The sequence below is a fragment of the Podarcis erhardii genome (genome assembly GCF_964252035.2).
Source record: "Podarcis erhardii genome assembly, chromosome: 3".
NCBI classification, from domain to species: Eukaryota; Metazoa; Chordata; class Lepidosauria; order Squamata; family Lacertidae; genus Podarcis; species Podarcis erhardii.
This window is the reverse complement of record NC_138507.1, coordinates 57,363,378-57,391,262: the sequence shown is the minus strand read 5'-3', so window position 1 is coordinate 57,391,262 and position 27,885 is coordinate 57,363,378. Positions and strand designations below refer to the sequence as shown.

Below are 27,885 nucleotides of genomic sequence, written 5' to 3'. Positions count from 1 at the left end.
GACATAAGGAATTGCAGATGTTAATGTGCTAACATGTGTATGTAATTCTGGAAGCTACGTTCTCTAATACTATTCGTAGATAAAGGAGGAGTGCAAATAAATAACAGCAGCTTGTCGTTAGTAATCTTCCTCCTCTTCTTGACTAAAGTGCTGTCTCTGTCCCAAGCTCCTGATCTCTGTTTTGGCTTCTCTTTCAAGAAAGAAAGAGGAAATTATTCCTGCTACTGAACCAAAGAGTTCCTCGTGATGGAAGAAGGAAATCCTGTTGAGAAGCATGAAGAAGGAAAACAAGAATGTGGCTATTTACTCATTTTTCTAGATGCCCACCCCTAACAAGCCCATTTCCTGAAATGCTATTTCTCTTGAGGTAGGTGTCAATACAGATGTATTTGGCTGCGGGATTTCCTCTTGAAACCAGAGACACTCTATTATTCTCACTCCTGAACCCATGCAATACATTAGTTCACTAAGTTGTGGTCTGCTGCACATTCCTCGTTTCCTGAATTTACTTGTGGTGGCCCACACATTAAGCTTACCCTGCTGCTGATCTTATTTAATCTGTGTATCAACAGAAAGAATTGACATAGTCTCTTTGATCCCCGTTCAGAAAAGAAAGCTTTGCTGTAGACAGGAGGGCATTGTTATTGTGGAGTCTAGAGAAATTTGAGCAGTTTCAGCTGCTGCCTTAGGGAAACCAAATCTAGGAGAGTATAGGGTTTACATGCTTGGAATGCACAGGACTGTTGACAGTGTTTAGATTTTGTTGCTACATTATCTAAAGAGCCAGTTTTGAAGGAAGCAGTATGCTGACTCTCAGGACCGCCCTGTTTGGCGAAGGGCCTTATTCAGGCAATAAAAATTGAGTTAATTTCAATTTGGCTCTGGATTAACCATTTCTGGTTCAGAATACTTAATCGACGGTTTAAAAAATGCATCTGGGGAGTTCTGAGAGATTCCTCAAGGAGATGATCAAGAATAGCAGATAAGCTTCCCTGATAGACAACCTAACCACCTACACTAATCAGTGCACAAACACATAGTAGTTTTGGGTATGTACTAGGTTGTACGTGTTTACATGTGGCTTCAGTGAGTTGTCAGACAGGACCCACATCCTGAGACTCATCCGGGAGTTAAGATATACATGGAAGCTGGGCTTAAGGGAGGCAGCAGTGGCAGATGGGTGTGGAGACGGTGGCTGCACTGGTGGGTAGCCATGGAGGAGGCCAGATCTGATGCCTGAGGTGGCTGCCTCATCACGCCTCATGGGAGGGCAGGACATGTTCATAGGTTAGACAGTGGAGTCAGATGAGAAAGGGAACATAGCCTGACTTCTAAAGTAGATCTTGATGTAGAAAGGACAAAATTAAAAGCAATATGCTCTCAAGTTCATTCCCTTGATTCTGTGCACTCAGCCTGAGATTTTTAGTCCTTCCCCAGAAGAACCTGAGAAGGCAGCTAAACTGCTAACACTTTAGGTTGAAGACAGACTTGGCAACCCTAGAACATGATGCTAGGGTCCTCTGAATATGCAGAGTGGTGGTTCCTCAGCAGATAAGTCAGTATGAAGAGTTTGAAAGCTGCAGCCATTGGGCTGTCCCTACAATAATGCAATAACTTTAGCCAATACAGGCATCCCCCCACTTATGTGGGCGGTTATGCTCCGCTCCCTGCGCATAGGTGAAATTGCTTGACATGGGGATCATACTCTAAGTACCCCTTAAACACAATCTCTGCTGCAATACTACTTAGTCAAAATAATATTACACAAAGTATGAAATATGCAGAAACCACAACGCTTACACTTGCAGCAAGTCTAGTTCCATCACCTCTGTCATGATGCTCCAGGCTGTTCAGATTCTTTCACTGATTAAAGGAAACAGTTCTGAGGAATTAAATAGTCGCTTTCCTCTAAACTTGCTTTGGTTGGCCAGCTGCATGGAATGTGGTTACTGGTGACATCAGTCGCAGACACTGCAGGTGCAGGTTGGGGTGGGGTGGGACACTAGAAGCTGCCTTTAAAGTGAGTCAGAACACTGTTTCATCTGGCTCAGTATTGCCTCCACTGTCTGGTAGCAGCTCTCCAGAACTTCAGGCAGGGATTTTCCCCAGCCTTACCTGAAGAGGTCAGTAACGGACCTGAGACCTTCTGAATGCCAGGTATGTGCTCTGCAGCCCTTCCCTGAAGGAAGTTGCTAGTTTTGATTCAACTGGTGGCCTCAGGTTGTGGCAGTACATGCTTGACACAGCATCTTGCTTCACTCTGAGCTTGTGTTCTGGGCTAGGGGTTCATCCTGATGCCACCTTGGGGCTGGTACTGCCTGTTGCAATAACTGACCCCATTTCTTCCTTCTCAGACTAGACATTTACAAACTGCTCGTCACACAGATTGTCACAAACACACAATCCTGCATAACAGCTTATAAACCTATGTGGCTTTTTAAAGCTCTCAGATAAGTCTTTTTCAGTTTGGGAGGGTCACTAATCTATGCTGTTCTGAAAGAGTTGCCTAGGGCAGAGGTTCCCAATTAGCTAAGTAATCCGGACCCCGTGACTTTCAAAAGCCAAGCCACGGACCCCCTACTTTTTAAAATTTTGATTTCTCTCTGGTAGTTTTTGTTATGTGAATGGTGCCATGTACCCCCTGGTTGGGTCTGTGGACTCTCAATTGGGAACCACTGGCTTAGGGGAAGCCTTTTACTGGCTTTTCCAAGACCATCTAAATTGGACACCCTGAGGCAGCAACCACGCAGAGTGAAAAAGCAACTGAAGGGGGAGGAGCGAATGTAGACAGTACTAGCACGGAGCCTGAATTGTTGGGCACCTGCCAAGGACCACCCCCTAACAGGGGTCCTGCCCCTGCGTTTCCTTCTCCTTGCAGTCCCTGCATCTTCACTTGTCCCCTCTGCCTAAGCACGAGTGAGTATTGATGGCAGCAAGAAGGAAGAGCATCTTCTGTGCACTGAGGACAAGTGACTGGGCAGCAGTGATTGCAGCAAAGAAGTTCCTCTGCAGTTCCTCTGAACAAACAGAAGTTCAGAGGAATTTCTATTTGTGGGATACACACTACATGGATAAAGGCTCCATGGACAGCTTACACATGTGTAGAGCTTCCATAAGTTCTGTACAGAGTTCAGCTCAATTTACAGAGGTTGGAGATGGGGCCAGTGGGGGGGGGGGGGAGAATCCCATCAGTTCCTGTGGTGTTATTGTTCTCCCTGGAGACACTTTTGCAAGCATGGTGCCCTGCAGATGGACTACTGCTTTCATGAGCCCTGACCTACAGCCCATGCTGCCTGGCATTGATGGGAGTCGCAGCCCACGACATCTGGAAGGCACCAGCCTGAAGCAGGCTACCCTAGTGACAACCACACCAGGCTACGAGCGACTCCCTTTAACCATATATTGAGTGGTGTTCGCTATAGTGTAAGAACAGCATGGGAAGTAGCAAAGGGAAGGAAACCCAGAATCTAAGATGTTCAGTGAACCCTTAAAATGAAAGGGTGCTAAAGGTGCTTCCTGGTTTTGATTTCCAAATTCAGGTTAGCACTGGAACTTTCATGGCACGCAATGTGCCACTTACTTCTCCATCTCCTCTGCTTCTCTCATAAAGAAATGTCCGTTGGTGGGGGGGGGGAGGCATTGCAACACACTACTGTAAACCTTTAAAAGTTCCATTAATGTTATGGAATCTCCTGGGGAGTGTGTGTGTGCGGCAAGATATATTTTAATAGCAAGCAAAGGTCATGTCAATTTATGATTGTAGCTAGTCACAGCATGCAATGAGAAAACTGCAGGGTACACAGCAGAAAATAGCCCATATGAAGCTGCTTCAAGATCTGCACTCTGTTTCTGAGAACCTTCTCATTGTCTCTTCATCATCAGAAATTTAGCTCAAGGGCACAGGAGTGAGTTCTGACACCTAAACTATTAAATAACCTTTAAATAGTTGGTTTTGTTCCTGCAAGAATGTGTTAGTTTAATCTTTGACATTCTTACACATACAAATTTATTTGCACACCACAATAATGTCCACATGGTTTTTATTATGCTATTTTATTTGCAAGTTTGGTTTATTTGTAAGTTTGTGGCATACATGGTCCTTCCCATCTGTTTTACCCTTACAAAAAAGCAACCCTGTGAGGTAGCTTAGACTAGGAGGCGGCAACCGGCCCAAAATCACCCAGTGAGATTCATGGCTGAGCAGAGATTTGAACTTTGATCTCCAAGGTCCTAGCCTGACACTCTAACCACTAAGCCACACGTACAATCTTAAATTTGTTAGAAGCCAGAATCATTATGACATTGCTGGGCTAGCCAAAATTAATTTTAATCTAGTTAACCTAATAGCCCACCACAGACCTTCTTTGTTCTCAGAGCAACCAAACTAGGTGGCCAGCCTGGGAGCATGAATAAAAAAAGGTAAAGGGACCCCTGACCATTAGGTCCAGTCGTGGCCGACTCTGGGGTTGTGGCACTCATCTTGCTTTATTGGCCAAGGGAGCCGGCGTACAGCTTCTGGGTCATGTGGCCAGCATGACTAAGCTGCTTCTGGCGAACCAGAGCAGTGCACGGAAATGCTGTTTACCTTCCCGCTGGAGCAGTACCTATTTATCTACTTGCACTTTGAGGTGCTTTCGAACTGCTAGGTTGGCAGGAGCAGGGACTGAGCAATGGGAGCTCACCATGTCGCGGGGATTCAAACCGCCAACCTTCTGATCGGCAAGTCCTAGGCTCTGTGGTTTAACCCACAGCGCCACCCGTGTCCCTTGGGAGCATGAATAGGTGAAAATAAAGATCGCTTTGATCTGAATGCCCATGCTTGGTGAATATTCTTGTACGGTTCAGAAGCTTATGAAGCATTTATAAAGAACCCCTTTCTTTATTCTCTATGGCAAACAACATATAGGTTTTTACATAAAGGGCATACTCAGACATACCATTGGGGTGGATGCTTAATTTCCCCCCACGTCCCATGTGACCTCATCTGTTAAGACATAAATCTGCTCATATCTGCATAGACATGTGTGGACTTGGTCATGCTGGAGTGTGATGGAATGTTGGGATCTGGCTTTTGGTTATGTAGGTATATGGCTGCAGAAAGCTGGAATGTAAGCAGAGTATATGTTTTCTAAGTTTCCATAACAGAACATGAACTTGCTTATAGCCAATGAGAACTGCTGGCACAAGAAGTCCTGGGTTGGGGGGGGGGAAGGAACCCAGAAATATGTCAATATTTAATTTCCTTTCTGATAAGTCTGTTAAATGTTCCTGAATGCAAAACAAGGAAAAAGATGACTAAAAAAAGATGATAAAACAGGCTCAAATATAGCTGTACGTTTTTGGAAAGCATCTAGACAAGAGCATCCTGGTCAAAAATAATATTGCATGTCATTTTAATGACTGCATTGCTTTCCTGAGTTACTTTTCTGTATTGTTCCCATGGTGATAGATAGATAACAAAATAAAAAATGAAATAACAAGGATATATCAGCACCTGGAAATCCCGTTAATGCAACCCTGTACCACTTAGAATTACAACTAAGTTGAAAATATGTGCCCTTGCCCTTCTGAAATGTATTATTTCCTGCACCTAAGAGATGTGCCCAAATGTGCTTTTTATTTCCTGAATCGAGCCATTAACTAAACAATTTGCCTAAATAGTTAGGCTTGGAATAAACACAGTTGCTTTCTCTTACAATTTCTTGAAACAAAGACTAGTTAATAAGCATTTTATTATCAGTTTTACTCCAGCTTACTTCAACCGTGTAGGCTCTTGAAACAAAGACACAGTCATAAGAAAGTTACAAATATGTTTCAAAGACAGCTGCATAGGTTGGCCTTTCATCAAACCAATCAGTGATATAATCCTCAATCTGCCTTTCCCTACCCATTCTCATTCCATGTATTTTGTATTGCCCTTATCGTTTTCCGGGTGGGGAAAAATGAAGTGCGGGTTATTTTGTTCGGATTTAAAATCAGTTTGATACAGTGAATTTCTCATCAGTCCTGGAGCTCCCTCTTGTGTATGCTTGTTAGTATAAGAAATGCTACAGCACTGAAGTCTCTTCCGTAACATTAGCTTATTTCATAAATGCACCTGCTTAATTCTTTTTTTTTTTTATCACATGAACTGTCACTCTAAGAGTGAACTCAAGTGCTGAGCGCCAACAGAAATGGGACTGAAATGGGACCACTGAAAACAAAGAGGGAAGTAGTGGCATGTTGCAGGGAGCCTGAGTTCTGCAGAAGTAGGAACGTAAGCAGAGCGTGCTGGATGCAGCCCGTGGCCCATCTAGGCCAGCATCCTCTTCTCACAGTGGCCAACAAAACAACAATGATAACAACAATCCGGATGTGCCAATCCACCGCTCTCACTCCCAATGAGACATGAGCATATTTAGTACATAAGAAAGCCCTGTTGGATCAGACCAAAATCTCATTCTGTTCCCACAGTGACCAACCAGTTGCCTATGGGAAGCCCATGAGCAGGACCCAAACACAACCCCACACTCTCTCCCCACTTGTGATTCCCAGTAATTGGCACACTGTCTCCAACACTGAAGGCAGAACATAGTCATCATGGCTAGGAGCCTTACCCTTCAGGAATTTCCCTAACCCTTTTCTAAAGCTATCCAAGTTGGGAGCGAATTCCATAGTTTAACTCTGTACTGTGCGAAAAAAACATGTTATTTTGTCTGTCCTGGGTGTTCTAACACTCATCTTCATGGGTGGCCTAAGGAGAGAATGAGGAAAATGAATTTCTATTCACTTTCTCTCCACCATGAGAAATTTATATCTCTATCATGTCCCCCCCACCACTACTCATCATTCTGGCTGTGGTCATCCTCATCCCAATGATTTTTTTTTTATTTTAAAAATACTTACTTTAAATATTATTGTTTTATTATTAACATATGTATGGAAATCATATTACAGAGTGCCATCAGACTGGCTCTTTACAGAGTACAAGGGGATAGGCCCCCTGCTCTGAGGCACCCATAATCTAGAGTCTGACACAGCCAAGTGATAGAAAGGGAGAAGGAAGGGGAGGGGGGCTGCCTAAAGAGGCAAGCAAAGTGTGGTTGATTCAAAGCAATGGCTTTTAAATACATTTCAAAGGCCTCTTGGAGAGTGGGGAGGTTTTTGGGGCCATTCTAAAAGGACTGGCTGAACAGATCTGGTATAGAACAAGGACCAACAGTGTGAATCTGGATAAAATCTGTAACCTGTACAGATACACTTTGGTAAGGAAACTCTTAAGAGGAACTCCCTTTTTAATGTTATATTTTGCCAATAGGTGGTGCTGGTAAATCACAAAGAGTTATGTGCTCCATTTTATTTATTTCAGAAGGTACTGAGCTACCTCAGTAACATCCAGGTGCTTTGAATTCTACTAAAATTAATAGTGTTGATGCCTTCTAGCATGTTTCCTTGTTTGCAGGTATACTTTGTAGCAGACCATCACTAATAAAAAGACTTGTGTGCCTTCTCTTAGGGGATATACGTACATGAAATTATTAATCCATCAAAATTGGAGTTGTTAATATGCACACTTTTACTCAGTCCTGACTATGTATTTTGTAATTTATTAAAATGTATATACAATTTTTCAGCAATAATGCTCTCAGGGTGGGTAGAGAAGAGCCAATAAAAACAACAACAATTAGAACAATACCTCCCAAAAAATAGCAAAATATATAAAAGCAGCTGAAGCAAGAGAATAAAAACACCACAGCAGAAGAATAAAAGCAATTATATGACATTTAAAAAGGCCTGGGAACATAAAAATGCATTCAGCTCGTACTGAAAGGACATTTATTTCTAAAATGTAGGTCCCACTCTTCAGTTGCCCTTACATACTCTCAGATTAGATTTGGCACCTGATGAACAGTCGGTCTGTGAGCATTTAGAAAAGGATGCTGTGATCCAGCATGGGTTTCTTAAAAACAAGTCATGCCAGATGAATCTCATGTCTTTTTTTGATAGAGTTACAAGCTTGGTGGATCAGGGGAATGTTGCGGACATAGTGTATCTTGATGTCATTAAGGCTTTTGACAAAGTCCTCCATGATATTCTTGTGGAGAAGCTGGTTAAAAAGTGGGAGGGGTGAGATAATTGCCAGGTGGATTTGTAGCTGGTTGGCTGACCGAACCCAAAGGGTGCTTACTAACGGTTCCTTGTCATCTTGGAAAAAAGTGACAAATGGGGTGCTCCAGGGTTCTGTCCTGAGCCCATTGTTGTTCATCATCTTTATAAATGACATGTATGAAGGAATTGAGGGGGTGCTCATCAGATTTGCAAATGACACCAGACGGGGAGGGGTAGTCAATGCCATTGAAGGCATAATCAGAATTCAATATGACCTTAACATATTATAGAACTGGGCTCAAACTAACAGAATGAATTTCAATAGGGACAAATGTAAGGTTATTCACTTGGGCAGGAAAAACCAGCTGCACAAATATAAGACAGGGGACATGTGGTTTGCCAGTAGTATATTTGAAAAGGATCTTGGGGTCTTAGTAAATCACAAGCTTGACATGAGTCAACAGTGTGATGCAGCAGTAAAACAGCTAATGCTATTCTAGGCTGCATCAACACAAGTATAGTGTCTAGATCAATGGAAATCATAGCCATCCTCTAGTCTGCCTTGATCAAACCACATCTGGAGTGCAGAGTCCAATTCTGGGCACCACAATTTAAGAAGGATATTGATAAGCTGGAACACATGCCGAAGGGGGCGACCAAGATGATCAAGAGTCTGGAAACCAAACCTTATGAGGAATGGTTGAGGGAATTGGGTATGTTTAGTCTGGAAAAGAGGAGACTGAGAGGAGATATGATAGCCATCTTCAATATCTAAAGGGTTGTCACATGGAGAATGGGGCAAGCTTGTTTCCCCCTGCTCTGTAGGCTAGGATCTGAACCAATGGCTTCAAGTTACAAGAAAGGAGATTCTGACTAAACATTAGTAAGAACTTTCTGGCAGTAAGACCTGTTTGACAGTGGAATGGATTCCCTTGAGAGTTGGTGGACTCTCCTTCCTTGGTTGTTTCTAAGCAGAGCTGGATGGCCATCTGTCATAGAATGGTAGAGTTGGAAGGAACCCTGAGGATCATCTAGGAATATGCAGTTTTCCCATATGGGGATCAAACCTGCGACCTTGGTATTATCAGCACCACACTCTAACCAACTGAGCTATCCAAACTGTCATGTATGATTTGGTTGAAATTCCTGTATGTCAGGAGTTTGGTCTAGATGACCCTTGGAGCTCCTTCCAACTCTATGATTCTATGATCCTCTTTGAAGAGACAGTGCTTTGCAAATGTGGCATCACAGTCAAGAACACCTTTGCTCTGGTGCCACCAGTCTAACCTCTAAAGCTGAGAGCATCTCCAGAAAGGCTTCCAATGTGAGGCAGTTAATTTTTTTTTAAAAAATATTTTTTATTAACAGGCCAATCACATCACATTAATTCCAAATAACAATAATTCCAAATTACACAGCCAAATTTTTAAAATTTTTGTTGGGGGTACCCATGCTTCAAGCTCCGAAAGGGATCCGATCATCTCTCTTACTGCTGCTTTAATTACACAGTTCTGTCAAAATAATATTCACAGTTCTGTTCAATCTTCTCTTTGTTGTTTTCCTCATCTTCTTCTTGTTATCTCCTTTCTTTGTGATCTCTGATAATCTCCACAAGCGGGTTGAAGACAAACGTCCTTATTTCCTGTGTGGATTTTACACTCATCCAAGAACCATAAAAGTAGACAGACGCCATTTCAACACCTCCGTACAAAACTTTCCGACAGTCTGTCCTGATCTCCCCAGGCCCGCCGCTCCCTCATAAATTTTCTCAGGGGGCCCTGCTAGGCCGAATCCACACTCCAACATAGTAACAGCCATAGTCCTCCCCCCCCTGGATTCCTGCGGGCGGGCCTGCCATGATAAATCTCTTTTTATAACTGCGTCACAAAGGACTTACTTTCGTTTCCCGATGCTCCCATAAGCCACGTCCTTACATAGTAATTAATTTCCACACAGTTCTTATTCCTCCTGCTTGTGATCAGTAATTGCAACGAATCTTTTTTTGGGGGGGGGGGATTATTGGGTACTCACATAAGACAAAAAAAGAAAAGTTTTTCTCGCCCCACCTTTTCAGTCTCGCTCTGACATACCTATCCTTTGATGAATCTTCTTCTTGATTTATTCCTCTTCTTGATTTATTGTTAAGTCCAGCCCGTTGCTCCTCTTCCCAGAGATCCCTTTAGTTAGCAGTCCTTACTCCCAATCATCGCTTGAAGTATGTGCGTTTGCTTCTGTTCTGATTGTTTATTTTGAGCTCCCGCAACTAGCTGCGCAGATCAGAGACAGCGTCCAGGAGAGCCGACCCACACGAGGGCTTTTGTGCCTAGTGCCCTCACCCCCTTTTGAATCTGGGGGTGAATTATGGGCACAGCAGGCAAGGCAGTGTTCCCCATTCCCTTGGGGTAACGAGGGAGGCTGCATACTCCCATAACAGCCTCTTAATTACCTCGTGTGAGCCGGAGATTGTCGGCCATCTTCCGATGCGCCCCCTAGCGCCCCCCAATGTGAGGCAGTTAATGGTAGCCTGTGAAGACTAGGAAGAGGTGTTCCGTTGAACTGCTCCCAGATAGTTAGCTTGCTGCTGTATTTTGGATTAACTGAAGCTTTGGAGTAGTCTTCAAAGACAGTCCTACATATAACACACGATAGTAACCTAAGCTGGAGGCTACCCAAACATGGATGCCTAGACACACTCTTCCCAGGAAAGCATCACCATGGGGGCACCAGTCTCAGTTCAAACTGTGCTCTAATACAAAATTTTGGGAAATGGCTAATGACCGTTGACCATTTTGGCTGGGGCTGTTGAGAGGTGTGGTCCAATCACATCTGGTTGGCTACTCCTGTTTTATATGGATAATCATGAATGTATAAAGTCTTGGTCAGCAACTAGTTTTCCTGAGAAGAAATTTTGGGCAATGTAGGGTGATGGGCCAGCACTCTTGCTTTAATCCCATAAATGGGTGTGCTCTTAGGCTCCCATTTGAATGGCATTTGTTTGAAAAAAAGATCTGCTGAACAGATTATGAAATAGTTCAAGCAGGGCTTGAGTTCTGTGTCACAAGATTTGAAGAATTCAGAGGTGTTCTTTGGTGGTGGGGATGCTTCATTTATGAGTTAAAATGTTTCATCTTCTGATATCCAGTACTGTAGCAAAGCTATCCTTTATTGCTCTTCCACAGTGTGTGTTTTTCACTCTTCTGCTACCTGTGTGTGCAGAAGAAAGGCAGAAGGAAGACAGATAAGGTACTTCTAGCTTTTATGCAAACCCTCTGTAGACCAGGATTAAGGTCTTTTGATGGGATCAAGATAGGAATTCATCAAAAAATTCAGACAGTGTACACAGGTACTGATAGAAGCAGATTTTCAGTCTTCTGTGATATAAAGTGAAGTATATCTCTAAGTGTGGACACAATTGTTGATGTTGACACAATAAAGCACAATATGATCATTTCCCAGTGCTTGAAAGAGCCCACTGGTGACATAGGCAGCCTATAGTTATGGGCAAGACAACTTTTAAATTACTTATTCCAGCATCTTCCAGTCTTTTCAGGGTTTTTCTTGAACGCTAGTGGCAAAGATGTTTCCTTCTTGCTCAGGCTAGAACACTTGCTTCTTGCTTTAAGACACGCATGGGGAAACTTTTCGGCTCCATGGGATTGTGGCCTTGGAGGCCAAATTTGACAAGTAGGTGGGGCTGTCAATTACATGGTGTCTGAAATATACTCAGAGTCGAGAGTGGATTTAATGCTCTTTATTCAGCTCATAGTGGTGAGGATGAAGTTCCCCCAGAATGTCTGCTTTATATAAATTATTTACACAATGGGCCCCATGTGATTGGCTAATTCCGGGATTCTCCTGTAGGCCAATCAGGTTGCGGATTCACTTCCACCTGGAGCTGGATTGGGTGGCTCCTGTGGACCAACCAGACTGCTGCATTCTGGGTCCTATTGTTCTAGGACCAATCAGACTGCTACATTTTGGATCCTATTCAACTCAGTGCATAACAGTGTCACTATGGTGTCACATGATTGGCAGGTGGGTAGGGTCGCTTATTTATCAAAACCCTTGCATGGCTTTGCAAATCTCCCCCTCCCCCTTTAAATTTACCATCTTGGTGGATTAAAAGGGGAGACTGGGGAGACTTGTAAAGGCTTTAAGGCAGTCCACTTGCTCCTCTTCAGGCCTCTGGCAGGCTGTTTTAAGGTCCTTTGCAAACTTCTATTTGAAGCAGCCACCCCCTTTATTTTTTAAACCTTGGGGAGAAAGAGAAAGCAGGGGGCAAGAGGATGGGGGGAGTCCCCTCTCTCCCAGGCGCCATCTGTCTGCTTGCTCTGATGTTTAAAGAAGAAGTGGGGTGGCTGATTCCAAGAATGCTTCTGCAAAGCACTTGTAGTATTTCAAGGGGATTCTAATCCCCACCAAAGGCCAAATCATAGAATCATAGAATCATAGAGTTGGAAGAGACCACAAGGGCCATTGAGTCCAACCCCCTGCCAAGCAGGAAACACCATCAGAGCACTCCTGACATATGGTTGTCAAGCCTCTGCTTAAAGACCTTCAAAGAAGGAGACTCCACCACACTCCTTGGCAGCAAATTCCACTGTCGAACAGCTCTTACTGTCAGGAAGTTCTTCCTAATGTTAAGGTGGAATCTTCTTTCTTGTAGTTTGGATCCATTGCTCCGTGTCCGCTTCTCTGGAGCAGCAGAAAACAACCTTTCTCCCTCCTCTATGTGACATCCTTTTATATATTTGAACATGGCTATCATATCACCCCTTAACCTCCTCTTCTCCAGGCTAAACAATCACAGCTCCCTTAGCCGTTCCTCATAAGGCATCGTTTCCAGGCCTTTGACCATTTTGGTTGCCCTCCTCTGGACATGTTCCAGTTTGTCAGTGTCCTTCTTGAACTGTTGTGCCCAGAACTGGACACAGTACTCCAGGTGAGGTCTGACCAGAGCAGAATACAGTAGAATTTATGTGACAAATACACTGTCACATGCACAGAATTTCCACAGCAAGCCAGGAGGTGGAAGACAGAGGAGAGAATTGATTTATATGTATTTATATCATATCCTCCCCTTTTTTTTGAAGAACTCAAGGCAACAGACATGGTCCTATTCCACATTTTATCCTCAAAATAACATGGTGAGGTAGGTTAGGCTGAAAGCTGATTCCTGACCTACAGTCAGGCTAAACGGGGGTTTGCACTCCTCTCTCCTAGTCCCAACACACTGACCACTATGCCACATAGACACCACACAGTATACCACACATAAGGAAGCATTTGCCAATGAATGATACTGGAACCTACAGCAGGAGAGGCTGGCCAGTGGAGGGGAGCTGCTATGCTAGCTCACTGGAAGGTGGGGCGCTGTTGCATACCGAGAGGAGGAGGGGTAAGGTGGCAGGAGGGAGGCTGGCACACTAGAAACACACTGGCAGCAGTGCCAGATTGGCTCTCCTGGTGCCATCTCCCTCTCCATCTTGTCTCTCTCCATCCTGATATGCCACAGCGGCCCACCTGTCAGGAAGCTTGTGAAGAAGCTCCACCCCATTAGGCAAGTAAAAGGTGCAGCTGCTGCAGGTGCAAATGATTTTCTTGATGGGGAGTAACCTTAATGCTCCACATGCAGAAGGTCCTAGATACAATCCTTGGAATCTCTTGTGGCAAGACTAGGAAACATTCCATCCTGAAACTTGGAGAATTGCAGTAGACTCTATTGTTGAGGGTAAGCGCTCCTGGGGGGACGGCAGACCCCCAGGACCTCCGAGCATCTCCCAGTAGGCAGGTCTCTGGAATGGCATGTCCCTTCACTCCAGAGTGCCCCTCTGCGACACTTCTCATATGAAAAGTGCACACAAGTCTTCTGGCATCACGCAGCAAGAAGATAGAAACATCTGTACAGTGGTACCTCGGGTTACATACGCTTCAGGTTACACTCTGCTAACTCAGAAATAGTGTTTCAGGTTAAGAACTTTGCTTCAGGGTGAGAACAGAAATCGTGCTACAGTGGCGCAGCGGCAGCGGGAGGCCCCATTAGCTAAAGTGGTGCTTCAGGTTAAGAACGGACCTCCGGAACGAATTAAGTACTTAACCTGAGGTACCACTGTAGATCTAAACTATGTTTTATTCACAATATATACAGAGAGTCCATAATCACGTCTGTGTTCTCCAAATGCTGGCAGAAAAAAAATACAGCAAAAGCGAAAGTACAGTCCACTAACATTCTCAGACAGAAGAGAGAAGACAGTTCCCACACTCTTCTCAGCCATCTTATGTGATTTATACTAATCACACCAGCCAGCATCGGCTTACGTAAAATCCTAACATGTACTTGGCTTGATGGACCAATGTCAGTGCACCCGCTCCTCAGGGACAATGAGAGGTCTGTACGTACTTTCCTTAACCTGTTGAAGCTTCTGCATTATGATCAGTCAAGCAACATGAACTCTGAGTGGCAGCTCATTGAATAGATGGAGCAAGCTAGGTGCAGATATTAGCAGTGTGTGCTTAGCACCCACAGTGTTTAAGGGCATAGTCCTGGTCCAGGGTCTGCATACAATGGCTGGAGAGGATGTGGAAAATGAATCCTCTACGCCCTATGAGGATTCCTTCCTATACAGAATTCTTAGTGCTTCTGTTTCCCCCTTTATAGAACCTAAGAAATAACCATCGAGGCTGCAGGAAAGTGTTTGAGCAGAATAGATACTTTGGGTTATTTGTAGCTAAAACTGCTTTTGCTGAGGACAACTATAGACAATGAAATCTAATGTTTACACAAGGATCAAGCTCCACACCGCTGAATAATAAAGACACAATAAAAACTGAAATAATGTGACTGCATTGTGTCTCTGGGGAATTAATGGCATTTACCTGAGATGCAGGTTTTAAAGTGGTTATTTACAGAGCTTTGAGTAGGGTAGTAAAAATTGTGTTAAGATTTATATTGCAAATAGCAACGTAATAGGACTTTGCACATACTCTGAATTCTAATTCCCCAATTAGATTGTTTCAGCTGTAGGAAAACATTTAGCTTTCTGATGTAACTACACTTCCCAAGGATCAGTCTGAATATTTAAAACTTAGCAATGTGGGTTCCCATCCCCCCCCCACTTTTGAAGAAATGACATTAATCAGGTCATTCTTGTATTTTCATCCTTTCCTGCAGTTCTCTAAGAAATTAGCTACTGACTCTAGAGCAGCAAGTTCTATGTGGAATAGGAATGTATATCAGTTATAGAAGCTCTGAATCCGTGCTTGCAAACTGTAATAACTGAGAAACCCTGGCTGTTGGTTCTGGTGCAACAGCAACACCACGAGGCTGCCGTTTCTTTACTTGTTTATACCCCAACGTTTTGGTAGGATTTGTGAAAAGTGTGTTGGGGATATAGAACTATATTAGTGTCACCATTTATTTCTCTTTTCAGGAGCTACCAAACACATTTTAAAACATGGGGGTTGGGGAGTGAAATCATCATTTGAAAGGGCAAAAATGGCAGCCTTCATCTTGCAGATTGAATGATGCCTGAAGGCAGCCAGTTGGCTGTTCCTGCACTAGACCAATGGCATTTGTCTCTTTCTGTAGCATTTCTCCTGTGGGATTCTTAAACATGCAAGCAGCATATGTGACCTTGCTTCCTTGCTCCTTTGATCTGTTCCTCCTGGGACTGAGATGAGACAAGCACCATCAAATAAAGTGTCTGTCATTGTTTTGCTTGGGCACATGCAGGCAACTGTAGCATGAATTAGGAGCATGGGAAGCCAGCTCATGGGCAAGGATCACATCTAGGCTTGCAAACTGAATAAAACAGCAGGAGGCAGACCAGCAGGAAACCACTGGGGGCTGTGAGACACACGCCACATACCTAAACTACAGGAAGCTGATGCGCCGGAGCTCAACAATCGGGATTGTCCGGACAAGCCCTTAATTACAATTAGGGAGGCCCAAACAGAACTGATATATTAGTTTGAGAACCCCTGAGGTGTGGAGAATAACTCTCACTTTTCGCAAATAGGATTCTACCATAATTAAAGCGCAGTTTGCTCTCACAAAAGCACCACCGTTTCCCTTTAAAAACAAGAGATGCAATTATGCCAGTTAATTGGCATTCCTGCACTTAACTCCTCTAATCAGCCATTTGTGCCGGAAATACCTTCATGGCATCACAGATGGGTTTAATTTAGATTTTGTTTTTCATTTTTAACTGCAAGTCATAGCTGACACTGGTATCATCTAATTTTTACATTTGAAGGTCTGCAAAATGTTTGCTGAAGCCCACTTTATGCATTACAAGGAGTGGTGAAACATGCACAAATTCCTCATTTCCACTTTATACTAGAAGAATGGCAGTAGAAGCAGAAGTCATTTGCACATCTTCTTTTCACCACCTTCTAAGGAGCACATTCAAAATAATGTCAAATATTCCCACATGTGAGCAAGACCTCTTCTTTTGATGGGGCAGAAGGGAGAGTGTTTGTGGCTGCTTCTGTTTCGCATTGTAATCATGGCTTGGAGTAGTTCAGGCATCCATTTTGCCCCCAGAGAGAGAAGAATGGAGGCAGAAAGACAATTTACAAATTGGGACATGAAACCATAAAGAGAATACATTACAGAATTGTTTTTTTTACTGCCATTGTAGCTCTAAATTATAGCATAATGAACACTACTTAAATGGCTTCTTTTTCCTCTTCTCTTTTCATTAATTTAATTTATTTTTGTGTTGCAATTCTCCCCCCACCCCATTTCCCCCACTTCCTCTCTCCTCATTAGTCTTTTTCTTTTTGTAATGCTCTTGTTAGGTACTTACAATCCAGTTGTAATCAGTTGCTGCAGCATTTGTAGAGCTGAAAGGAAAACATTACTGAGTTGTCAGCATGTTTTCAACTTCATTTAAAATGACAACGTGGTAATCAGCCATACATGCTGCATGAGAGCAGTTACGATGGTGAGAGGGGAAGAAGAATCGGTGTTAGTTCTTTGCCATTAAATCTTCCCAACAGCGACCCACATATTTGTTTTCTAAGCAGTTTGAGGGCTCTGATTGTCATTCACTGGTTCTCTCTCTCGTTATGTTTGTGGAATGATCCATTCATTCCAGACTTGGCAAAGGATATTCACTGGGAATCTTTTAAGTTGGAGGTGACCCAAAAGTAATAATGAAAAATGCAACTGCCTGTACTTCCATGTGCTGCTATTAGTTGTGGTACATTGGCTTCACTTTCTCTTCACTATTTTAATGGTCAAAGTGGCTGCGAGTCAGTAGGGAAGGTTTGATAAAGATACAGCCTTAATTGAGGAACATGAACCTTAAGTGTTATATTGATGAAATTGGCACCACATACGAGTCTCCTGCTTGGCATCTTTTGAACATTACCATGATATGCAGGCCTAGTATATTGTCATTTCCCCCCATAATCTCCTTTTTACACTTGGAGAGGAGCTGTAGCTCAGTTGTAGAGCACATGGTTTGCATGGAAAATGTACCTGTCCTGCCCAAACCAGCTGCTGCTGTAGCTTTTAATGAGTGAATGCTGGGAAGTGGTTAACATAGTACAGTACAGAATTTGTTGCAACACATACACAAGGTCCACCATTTCTCTTCCTAATTCCCCAATTCAGAAGAAAATAAAGGCAAAACTATTAAATAAAAGTAGATATTTATTACAGAAAGAGATTCACACAGTGTCCATTGCTGCTTGCGTGCAATCTCTCTCTCTTGGTCACAAAACAAATACAACAAAACAACAAAAGCTCCTCAAAGTAAGAAACATGCCCTGTTGCTTCTCTGATTACCAGAACATAAGATATGGACTTCAAGGAAAGAACTCTGAGCATGCTCAGAACAGATGTATGATTCAGAAAGACCCTATTAGAGACCAGTAGGGCTATTCTTCAAGCAGTCCTACCTAGTCTGATGTTGTGGATGGCAGGTCTATGCAGAGCTTGTCTGAGGACCAGATTGGGAATTTTTTAAAAAAATAAAGTTATGCACTCAAACAAAAAAAGCAGCTGGTCCCTGGCAGGTCCCCCAGCCAGTTTAGCCCTCTGTGACCCAGGGCAAGTGTCCTTGGCTGCCCCACCTCGTGCATGGGCTTGCTGGCTGGTTGGCCGTTATAACAACAGGGAAAAGTGGGAAACTGCAGAATATGGGCAGAATAGGCAGCCATCCTAATATTCAAATTTCACATGGCTTTTCTGCCCAGAGAGACACATGGAAAGGACCTTGTTACCATAGTAATACTTTTGGATTAGGATCAGCTGACTGGTATAGGGAGCTGATTATCCAGAGAACAGACGATTCGGATAAATGTCTCCAGGAGTTTTTCTCTCAGTTCAAAAAGAGGTATTAAATGGGGGTGGGGACAGGAAAGAGTAGGCAGCTTTGAGATTTTGGGGGATTTTAAAATATATTTTTAAACAAAACTCCTGGCACTTTCCATGGGAGCACTGTGTCCCTGTAGCCTCAGTGCATAAGCATCAACTGACAGTAAAGTACACTCAGCTGTTGAATACTGTTGGCAGGGAAGGAGACAAACATGCCAGCTGGTGTGTGTCTATGTGTGTTTGCAAGAGCTATGAGCTGAATGACCTGAGAACTTAGAATTTCAGCAGGATTATTTCCACAGCCATCCTCAAATGGCCACACAATGCTGATTTCCAGATGGAAACAGAACGGGAGGGCAGTTGAATTATGAGCCAATATAGGTGTGAAGAACTGGCTAGTTATGGCACTGCACAAACATTAAAATACAACTGTTAGCTTCTTCTCAGTTTCTTTTCTTTTGTAAAATGGGCTTGCTTCCCCCCCTTTTCTTCCCTTCCCATTAATCTTAGTTACCTTTGCTTCTGTGGTAAGGTTGCCTTTTCCCCAAGTGGTAGAAAGATTTAGGAGCCTTCTGAAGACTCGGCTCTCTTTTGTGGGACAAGAATTGGACACTTGGGCTTTTCCATAAACCTGTTTATGCATCAATTTACAGGTTAAATAGAAGAACTTGCCAGCTAAGGCAGGTTGCAATTCCTCTGATATATAGTCATTACTGAAACCAGAAACCTTTTTGCTGGGAATAACAAGAATGGATATAAATAGGAGGGACTGTAAACTTTTTCAGTATGCAATAACAGCAGCAAGAACATTGATGGCCCAGAAATGGAAACAAGAGGAAGTACCGACCTTGGAAGAATGGAGAACAAAATTAACAGAGTATGCAGAACTGGACAAACTAACTGGAAAAATTAGATTCCAAAAGGATCACAAGTTTTTTGAGGACTGGGGAAAATTTACAGAGTATTTGAAAACTGTATGTGAGGAATATACAACGCTAGTGTGTTTTAAAGAAGCTTTGTGAAAGTATAAGGAATATTGTAAGAAAGTAAAAAGGATAGAAATATAGTATTTAAGGGCAATACTAAAATTAAGGAATGTGAAGAGAGGATTTTAATTACGAATGATTGTCAGAGAAGTTGAGGGAGGTCAAATAAGTTAAAATATGTGATGTGGAAATTGGTATGATTGGAGTTTTTATGGAAAAATTTAATAAAAAATTTGGAAAAAAAAGATATATAGTCATTACCGTTGAAGATGCCATGAATGTCTGTAAAGAAATAATTTCAACTGAAGCTGATCAACATTTTGCAGCTTGTTCAATTAACTTTGCTGGCACCTGTTAAGGCTTAGGGAGAAGTAGTGATATACAAGATTATTTCATTCCTTTTTATTATTAAAAACTTCATTCATTTCATTGCTCATTTGTAAGGGGGCTTCATTTTGGTTCCTTATACATTAAAGTTACCGTACATTCATTTCACTACATACATTCACTTTTGTTCCATTTATTTCTTTTTTTCTTTCCTAGTTTTATTTTTCTAGTTTTAATATACCAGAGCAAGTGCAATGTCTAGGGCATCTGGAAAAATAACATGGCTGCTGTCAGGGAGCTACCACTGAAATTAGCTCCACTACAACTAAAACAAAGCAGAGACCCCAGCTTGAAATAAGCACTGCATGGTGTAATGAAAACAAACAGCACTGGTGCCCATTTGTTATTGATACAATTAATTGAGTAATGAATAGAAAATGAACTGAATGGGGCCCATTGGTTTCAAGTTTTAATTCATTATGAAATAAATACACAAGCTGATTTCACACCTACGGCCGCTACCCACTCCTTGCTAACCCACATTTTCAATCTATTGTTTAAGTAAAATGAACATCGATTCAGCTAGTTTGTAAATTTCATTATTGCTTTATGCTTCTCGTTTGCTTTGTTTCTCCCAGTTATTAAGGAGCTAAAACAGTGCAGAGACAAGAGGAACTGGATATATTTTATTTATAAATGTGGTATACTCGACATAGTATATAAAGAAGTTTAAAATAATTTGCTAAAATCGATTTCTTAAATTAAAACCAAGAACAAGGTAAAACAAGTAAGTATAAAAACAAGGAGACAAAAGGTTAAACAACACTTAAGCTGGGTGGGAACAATAGTATTAGCCGCTCAAACATTAAAATGATGAGGGTCAACCAAACCTTTCTAGGGAGGGAGTTCCATAGCACTGGTGCTGCAGTGAGCAAGATGCAATACAGGGCCAGTTGGGGGTGGGGGGGCACTCATCCTATATCTCTAGTTCATGGGTAGGCAAACTAAGGCCCGGGGGCCGAATCCGGCCCAATCACCTTCTAAATCCAGCCCGCAGACAGTCCCAGAATCAGTGTGTTTTTACATGAGTAGAATGTGTCCTTTTATTTAAAATGCATCTCTGGGTTATTTGTGGGGCATAGGAATTCATTCATTTTTTCCCCAAAGTATAGTCCGGCCCCCACAAGGTCTGAGGGATAGTGGACCAGCCCCCTGCTGAAAAAGTTTGCTGACCCCCTGCTCTAGTTGATTCCAAAAGATGCTGCCAGGGGACTTCTGGTGATCCAGAGTGACACTCAGTATACTACCTTGTTCCTCATGCTGTTTAACATATAAACACACTGCTAGGAGAATTTATACTGGGATTTGGGTGTTAGCTGTCTTCAAAATATGGATGGTATGCAGTTCTAGCTTTCCCATTTAACTGATGCCAAGGAAGTAGTGGAAGTTTTGAGCCAGTATGTGAATGCATAATACCTTGGATGAAGGCTAACGAGCTCAGTAAGTTCTCTTGCAAATAACAGAGTAGCACATCAGTCTCTCCCTTAGGTAGACCAGTCTGGAGGTAAAAAGGAAAGAGAAAAAAAGGAAATGAAGGGGGGCGGCAATCAGAAAGAACTTGGATTTGTTTGGGACTTTCTTGGGATCTAATTGACATTAAAACACTTTCCCATTGCATACGATGAGGGAATTGTTTTATACTCATTCCCCAAGCGAAAGAACCCAAATGAATAGAGAGCAGTTTCTTCTCCCATTGTCTAAAACCTTTCACTTGCTCCAAATATGTCAAAAAATCTGTCAGCAGTAGCATTATTATCCTGATGCGAATGTGCCTGCAACTAGACAGCCGCTGGTCTGTGACATATTTCCCATGTGGAGGCCCCCCCCACTTTCTGGCATTTCAGCAATACACTCATGTGTTTTGATACAACACTAAGCTTGCAGTTGATGGTGGTGTGCTTGAAAGGGAATTTTTAATTTCTTGCTGATGGCAACTGCCTTATTAATGTATTTGCCCTGTGTTCTTTAAGCTGCACAAATTAATGGCTATTAATTCGGGGGGGGGGGGGGCTCACAAAGAAGTTCAGAGTTACTTCCAGTCTTGGAGGGAGGCCCACCAGGAAAAAAATGGTTGGAGATAACAGGAGGGAGGAATATATGCGTGTTTTAGTACTCTCTCCTGCTATGCCCATGTTATGCTTTAAACTGCCTCATTCCCTCACTTTATTAGAATTCAGTGACAACTCTGTTCTAACACAGGGGTAGGCTAATCTATATATGGAAGATCCATTTATAGTTCAAAACAGTTGCAGGGCTGCTAATCTCTTTAGGCTCAACTGTTTCCCACTAAGTCATTTCCCTAATCAAGATTATTCTACAATGCTGCTATTAGGTGCTGTTCTAGGAAAATATGATATAAATTGTATTGATTGTATTCCAGATGTATTTTGTCTGGCCCAAAAAGCCTGACTTCAGATACTCTGAATCACATTGTTCCAGTTTACTCCTCATAGAACCATTTCTGCCTTGTAATAACAATCTGTTCATGTATCAGCCTACATGTTAACAGTCTAACATTTTGCTACTCAAATGAGGAACACACAACTAAAAGAGTCCTTCTACTTGTCATCTGTGTCATATTTTTTTTTATAATTATGAAGTAAGGAACAAGTTCATATATCGGTTACAGATCCTGAGAAATGAGGCTTTAAAAATAGCCATAATATTTAAATTCAATTTGATCCTCCCCCTGCCCCCACAAGCTGGGCTTGTTTGTATGACACTCCAATTGAATTTTATGGTTTTAATATATTTTTGTATGTTTCTAATTTGTTGTCAACTTGTTAGGAATTTTTGTAAACTGCAAATTTTATTGAAAGTGAATGCAAACCCTTTAAAACCAAATAATAAATAAATAATTTGCTGGGCCTGGACCAGAAAGGGAGCCGGCGATCCAGTTTTAAAGTCCTGACATTTATCTGTTTAATGCAAGATCCTGACCCTAGTACAAGAGGAATGCCACCATCTATTGTTTTGCTAACTTTGATGCAGAAAAATCCTGGTGTTTATGGTCCCTATACAGTGGTACCTCTGGTTGCAAATGGGATCCGTTCCGGAGGCCTGTTTGCAACATGAAAAGAGCGCAACCCGCAGCGGCACGTCTGCGCACGCACGGGTTGCACTTCGGTGCTTCTGTGCATGCGCGTGACATCATTTTGCGCTTCTGCGCATGCGTGCATGGCGAAACCCGGAAGTAACCCTTCCCGGTACTTCCAGGTCACCGCGGGACATAACCTGAAAGAATGTAACATGAAGCAAACGTAACATGAGGTATGACTGTACTTTGGAGGAAGCCGTGACTGTTCAAAGTGGTACCCTCGTGTTTTAAATGCGTGGTGTGAATGTGGCCTTAGTATTAAGAAGCTGGTAATTTGAGGACTTGCCCTAAGGTCACAAGATCAAGACCTAGAAACTGAAGCACAAGTTTGTCTTGGAGGTTCTGGAGAGCACAGCTGTTTCAAGCCCTTCCTCTTGTTTTGTCTTGTGTACCCAGAGCCATTACATGGGTCAGAAGTGCACTGAATCCACTGGAAGCAGTTTTCTGAACATACAACTAGAAGCTGTCGGAGTCACGCCCAGAGGAAGCAATAAGGCCTTTGTAAGTGCTGCTTTTTATATTCTTATAAACATGAGCATGTTACAACCACCATCAAGCCTGTAGCCGCCAGGGGATATTGCAGATAACTTGAAAATGTTTATTTAGACTTCTTTGGGAGGAATGGTAGGATATAACGTTAATAGATATATAAAATAAATAATAACCTTTGTCTGGCAGCAGAGGGGCTGGCTGAAAAATAGGGAACCATTTGCAAGGTAGTCCGGATTGTGCAGTTTGGTTTCAGCCGAACTGCTTTCTGGTCTCCCAAGTTAGTTGCGGTTCTCAAACTATACTTGGAAGCCACAGAGTGCTGCCCCACTGCCAGACAGACACAGTCAGCCTGCAGAGAGGAGTTTCTGATATGTTCCTTCTACATCCCTCCTAAAAACAATGCTATTGAGAGTAAAATAGAGAGCCTGGTAAGGGCATTCCCTAGAATTGTCAATCACAAAGCAGCATCCACTCTCTGCGGCCTCTTTCTCCTCCTTTTGGCCTGAAATGCACAACCTTTAGCATATGTATGAAGGAGTAATATTTATTTATTTTGCCAATTAATTTTTATTAAGTTTTCAATTTAAAAAAAACAACACAAATGAACAAATTTGAGAAATCTCAGTTTAGCAATTTAAAAATTGCAAATTAATTTCCAGTTTAATATATCCTTAGAGATTGATTTACCACCTGTACCTCCATGGTGTTTATATTTCACACTCTTTCCTACTGCGTTATACAAAGAGATCTTATCTATTAGTATGAAGGAGTAAATGTAACCACATAGAGAGCTTGAGGGAGGTACAAAAATGTATGAAATTGGGTCATAAAAAAATAAAATACCCTTCTGAGGCGGTTCTGGAGTTTGGGGACTAGCTTGTTTTGCCTTGGATTCAAGTTGCGTCAGATTCTGAGGAAGTTCTCAGAAGTGGGCATATTCTTCTCAAACCTCTGCTTCATGCAAGGTGCAAAGCAGCACTGTAGCAAATGAGAAGCAGATTTGCGCAGACTCTGCTATCCTCTGAGAAGAGGATGTTTTCCAGCTGGACTCCTTGGCTGGCTTTGAATAAACATTCACAAACTTTTTATTGATAGTAATCAGCTAAATAGTTTGAGGATCTATACAACTTTGTAACATGCAGAAAACAGCATTCTCAGAGAAATCAAAACTGGAACTGAGGGAAGCGGGGGTGGGGTGGGGTGGGGTTGTGTTGGGAGGGTGGGGGGAGGGAGGAAAAATGGGGGGAAAAATAAGGATGATATGTTTCTGGACAATATGTTTTGTTTTAATTTTGAATTAAAAAAAATAAAAAAGAGAAGAGGATGTTTTCCAAAGGTTTATTAATGAAACTGTAAGAATAATGAAGCAGAATGACAGAATGCAAACTCTTGAAGAGAGACTAAGCTGTGTATGGCTTTAGTAAGTAACTCCCAGCAGCACTCTTAAAATGACTTATTGGTTAATTGAATCAGTCTATCATCTTTTGGTGACAGCATCAATTTGCAGACTTTTTGGTGTGTGTGGCACCGTCAGAGTTACCAGTATAAAAGCACATCAGGGTAAAATGAAGTATGGAATGCATTAATCTGAAAGTACACATGTGTATAATTTCTTTTATGTCAGATAGTGTGGGATTCAATTATGTAACTAAAAAGCACTGTTGGCTATATTGCCGTTTCCCCCAGTTTTTAGTGTTTAGGATTCTGAAGTGAGCTGACAGAAGGAAGTGCACTCCTGGGTTAAGAGTCAGAAATCAGGCTGCCAACATTTTTTCTGGCCCCTAATAAGTTGGAATTTAGCAAGAGCGTGCAGACAGAATGATGTAGATAGCTTGTTGTTTTCCTATCCTACAGAAGGCACCTAGCAGCCAAGTCTGAGGTTTATTTTGCTTCCCATGATTATGAATTGTGTTCTTCAGTTTGGGAAATTGATCTCCTAGCTTCTTTCCTTTTTGATATAAATGTTTCTTTATGGCAGGATTTGCCCCGATGCCCACAGGTTCCCTTCTGCCTGCTGTAATAAGGCTCAAAAGAAGCCTTCTATTGTTGCCATTGACATTGGTTATACCCATGACAGTTTCTCCAGTTAGCAAATGTGCACACAGCCCCAAAAAGGTTGTCAACCCCTACGTTATTATAAAGATTATACTTTCTCAGTATAGACCTTGATGCCTAGTTTTCACTAAGGCCATAAACCTGGCCTGGAACACCACTTTGGGCTGAGAAGGGTCCACATGGCTAAATGCTCTGTCATGCAACAACGAAATTATGAACATGGAAGACTAGTTATCAGAGAAATGTCTAGGCTAGCATCCTTTATTACCCAGGACTCTAGTTATCTGCCACATTTCTCTGCCTGCCTAAAATGTACCACTTCCTCTGACTCTCTTGTGAGTTTTTTCTACACTTCCCCCTGATTGGCCCTTCTTTCCTCAATTCATCGTCTTTTTCATTCCTGTCTTTATTTTATTTATAAGAATATTTGAAATCTGTCAACTCATAAAGAAACAAATATCATGGTAGTGTTTTCTTAGGTCTCAACCTCTTCCACCTTGCTCTCTCAAATGGCCGAGTTGTGTGTGATGTTGCTCATGTTTCTAGAATAGTGTGTTTAAGTTGCCTACTGTTATTCCACCCTCCCTCGTTATTTGCCTCCAAAAGGTACTGTTTACTGCAGATAGCAGCCAGGTAGGCATGAAGTTTAGCCCTCAGATTCCTGTTTCTTAGCAACAGGAACCTGAAGTTCATCACTGCCTTGGCTCACTTCCTGAGACACCCTGCCTCCAGGCTTCCTGTTAATTTCCCTGTTACCTGGATCCTTTTTCAACTCAGTATTTCAGGTCTGCTGCCCCACGGCTCCTCCTGTCTTTAAGCTTCGTGTGGGCTTCAGTCCAAGACCAAATGCTTTACAACTGCCATATTTTGGCAAGAAAAGCTGCTTTCTCAAGCACCTTGAAAGCCACCAAACATGGCAGGTGAGTACCATTCAATTGGAAAAGTCACAAGCTGTGCAGGACTGAGTTTTGCTTGAAATTCCAAAACATCAAATCAGTTTAGTCAACTGGCGCTGAAGGCTTTTATTGCAGCTATGATAAATTCTGCAGTGTATTAAATCTACATTTGCTTTCTCTTTTTTGATGCTGTACTGAAGGTCAGCATTGTCTAGTTTTATTGGAAAAATTAGGTCGAGGTTTGCTTGATTGTAGAGGTTAGGATTTAGAATGATTTTTATAATTTGAATTCAACTATTAAAATCATGGAATCAGAGAGTTGGAAGGGGTGCTGAGAGTCATTTGGCCCAACCTCCTGCCATGCAGGAAGCTCAGTAAAAGCATCTATGACAGCCATCCAATCTTTGCTTAAAAACCTCCACTGAAGGGAGTCCATCACTGTCAAACAGCTCTTGCCATCAGAAAGTTGGCAGCTCCTTTCTTGTAGCTTAAAGCCATTGGTTTGGGTCCTACCCTCTGGAGGAGGAGAAAACAAGCTGTCTGCATCTTCCACAAGACAGCCCTTTAGATATTTGAAAATGGCTAGCCTATCATATCTCTTCTCAGTCTCCTCTTTACCAGATTAAACAACCTAATTCCCTCCCTTGGTTTCCAGACCCTTGAATATGTTGGTCGCCCCCCTCTGCACATATTCCAGCTTGGACATAGTACTCTTGAGTGCGGTCTGTCAGAAGCAGAATAGAGCAGTACTATGACTTTCCATGACACTATACTTTTGTTGATGCAGCCTAGAATAACATTAGCTTTTTTGCTGCTGCATCACACTGTTGACTCATGTTAAGTTTGTGGTCTACCAAAACCTCTACATCCTTTTCACCTGTACTACTAGCAAACCAGGTGTCCTCCATCTTATATCTGTGCAGTCGGTTCTTCCCACCTAAGTGTAGAATCTTACATTTGTCCCTATTGAAAATAATTTTGTTAGTTTTGGCCCACAATCAGTTAAAGTCATTTTGAATCCCGATTCTGTCTTCTGCATTGACTACCGCTCCCAGGTTTGCAAGATAAGACATTCTTGCCAACCACTATAGCCAAATCATTCCTGACAACACCTCTTGCACAGCCAGTTGTTTACTTCCAGTATTTTCCTCTCTCTTCCGGGGCCATGACCTTCAATAGGAAAGAGTGATGAAAAAAACCACCTGTGCCCCAGCTTTCTACCCAGAGTCTCATGGTTTCTTGCTGTACATTCAAGGCAGTGTCTGGCAGTATTGGTGGTACCGACATGAATAAGAAGGAAGGGACTTTTGTTTGTAGTAAGATTTAAAAACAGGAGTTTCAGATTAAGTGATGAGATCCAGTTTGGAAGTCTTAGGACAGAGGTTTTCAACATTTTTGAGTCCACAGCTCCCTTGACCAACTACATTATTTCTGTGGCACCACTGTGGCTCAGGCAGCCCCTCACCCTTTTTCGAACACCCTCAGCCTCCTCTTCCCTCTCTTCTCTCCTTGGGGGTCCTCTGGGCAGCTGCTGCTGACCCTGGCCTCTGAGCTGCC

The 27,885-nt window shown here is 42.4% G+C and overlaps 1 long non-coding RNA gene across 1 annotated transcript; it reads left to right on the top strand.

Annotated features, from left to right (window-relative positions):
* LOC309338820 lies at positions 1-27,792 on the top strand. The gene is made up of 3 exons (XR_014155064.1): positions 1-367; positions 23,282-23,386; positions 26,210-27,792. It is a non-coding gene; the product is annotated as an uncharacterized lncRNA (long non-coding RNA).
* The last annotated feature ends 93 nt before the right edge of the window (positions 27,793-27,885 follow it).